Here is a 2,927-nt window from a genome sequence, read left to right on the forward strand (position 1 = left end):
ATTTCCAACTGTGCGAGCAGGTCTGAATAGGCCCATATGTGTTTGTTTAATCAACATGAGGACATGAGGAAGGGGGCAATACTTTTTCTGTCCCAAAGCACCAAAATGTCTAGTTACGGCTCTGAGTATGTCCAAAAAACATGATCCTTAACGCATACAACTGCAAACTAATAAACAGGGAAAACAGCCAGTGGCTGTTTTCCTGTTGTTGGGGCACTAGAAAAAAATGATTTCCTATATAAATGATCTGTCTCCAGAGCAAGATCCAGCTACAAAATTAACTTGCATGCAACTCGGCAAAACTCCTCCACTTTTACACCCATGTCAGACCCGAAACCGAGTCAGAACCAGGACTACCCTTTCCAATGTGGCTCTAACCCAGAGTATTCCTGGATCGGAGCTGTTTACACTACACAAGGGTGCAGGAGTGGCCAGAGTCTGTCAGCAGCAGTAGCGACTCCGGCTCTGCCCCCGATGTTACTGGCCCTGCCCCAAATGTGTGACTGCACTGCAGGAAGCAGTTTCTCTAGCATTACATTTTCCATGAAGTGGGAGCTGGGCCTATGACCTGGTTTACCTGTTTACACTGCCCATTAATCTGAGTCCTACCCAAGACCAATCCTGCAAGCTATCTGGGTTGGATTCCTGGGTCAATGGACCTGGAGTAACCCTTTTCCACTGAGCCGCAACCCAGGTTATTACGGCAATAACCTGGGTTTTAGTGGCAATGGAAAAGGGGTATTACTAGGTTTGGCTTACATCTATTTTTATACTGTATATGTATATATCTCTACCCTTGCTGCACAAATAAAAATCGATATATTTAATACAAAGTGTACTGTACGTTTTAATAATTGTACTAATCTTCTGTGCTAGTCTTTCCTTCAGTCATTTCTGGGCAATGTTCAATAGAACACTACAACCTGCCAGGCAGAATGAATACTCTCAGGGCTCCTGCTGTGATAAACCTGATGCCTAGAACATTTAATCTTCTAACATTGTTAACATGATTTTCTTCAATTGTTTCCCAGAAGCCCCGTTAATGGTTTCCTGCAGAACATTAGATTCTCCTCACCACTATGTCCCTGAGGTTTAATTCATTTGTCATGTTTGTTTACACATTGGCTTGTGTAATAATGGGCCAGATGCATCAAGCTTCAAAAAGTGATAAAGTGGAGAGTGAAAGAGAGTGTCAGCCAATCAGCTCCTACCTGTTATTTTTCAAATACAGCCTGTGACATGACAGGTAGGAGCTGAGTGGCTGGTTGTTTATCACTCTACATTTTATCACTTTTGAAGCTTGATACATCTGGCCCAATGATTCTTCCATGTTGTATAATCAGGACCGTTGCTAGGGCGCCTCCCTATAAATGTGCACCCTCTCTCCCATAAATAAATGGACATGGAGGACAGGATGCCGGCTTTAGGTTAGGCTTAGGTGTCAGGGTGCTGGGCTTAGGGTTAGGCACTAGCGGAGAGGTTTAGGGTCCAGCTGCGGGAAGGGAATGTTAGGGTGTGAGGGGATTAGGACTCTCACCATCTGAATGCAGCATCAGTATTCTGAGTGCCAGTCTTGCACATGTGTCCTTCTTATACACATAGTGCTAGCGGTAGTAGTGCCGTTTACACACATATAATGTACAGAGCAGTAGCGAAGATTAAACACATATATTAAGAAGCCTTAAAAAGAGATTAAGTGTAGAGTGCTAAAGAGTGATTATGCATCAGCCAATTACACAACCATGTTCTGGCCTGTGTTTGAGAAATGACAGCTAGGAGCTGATTGGCTGGTACTTTGGGTAGATGTATGAAGCAATGATAAGGTAGAATCTACCTGGTACTTTATCACCAGCCAATCAGCTACTGACTGTTAAGTTACAGGCTGAGTTTAAAAAGGGACAGTTAGGAGCTGATTGGCCGGTGATATATTACCAGGACACTTTATCACTTCTGCCTTATCACTGCTTCATACATCTACCCCTTCATCTCTCTCATCTATCCCTACATCTGGCCCAAAATGCCCACAGGAGAGGAGGAGTAGGGGATGGTGCTGAAGTACAGTCATGGTGGCATCAGGCTGCTGATGCCGCTGCCCACAGTGTGACAGGCACAGCAGCAGCACCAGCACACAGGCACATCGGCAGCGATGCAGAGCGGGAAGAGCGTCTCTCCAGCCCAGTTCTTCCCCGCTGTGCATACTCTGCTGAGCGGCTAACGCCAGCTCTGCGTGTAATAGCTGCGGGTTCTACATGTTTTTTATTTAGCTTAGCAGTTTACATTTAATTATGGAGCTGGTTAATAATACCAGATTTCAAGTAGAACACATATATTTGAATGTATGGGGGAAATTTACTAAAGGAAATTTGTAAAAAAAATAGGTGTATTTGTATCCAGAAATACACCTATTTTTGACATTTACTATCCCGAAAATACGGCAATTCGTATTCGTATTGATGTGCTATCTATATGAATACGAAATGCCGTATTTTCGGGATAGTAAATGTCAAAAATAAGTGTGTTTCTGGATACAAATACACCTATTTTTTACAAATTTCCTTTAGTAAATTTCCCCCTATGTGTTTGTGCAGTGCGGCCATGCTTCACGGTGATCTACTTGAAATCCGCTTGTGGCACTGGCCAGATCCCTTGTGGGGGGGGGGGATTTGTTAAAGTTCCATTCAACTGGATACAGATCGTGATCGGCTCATATGCAGATCGTGTGCTCCAACAGATCGTGCGACCATTTTACGATCGTCTCACAATCATGATCATTAGGTCTTGCAATTCACCATGGATGTGTTCGTAGTCCTCGGACAATACTGTTATTTTTCACTGGATGTGATCACTGTGGTATAATGTACAACGTGTATCCTTATAAGGGAACAATGGTCAGAAAATTATACTTCATCTCATCAACACACACCAGG

Source organism: Crinia signifera, chromosome 1, assembly GCF_055691185.1.
Source record: "Crinia signifera chromosome 1, ASM5569118v1, whole genome shotgun sequence".
Lineage (NCBI taxonomy): Eukaryota > Metazoa > Chordata > Amphibia > Anura > Myobatrachidae > Crinia > Crinia signifera.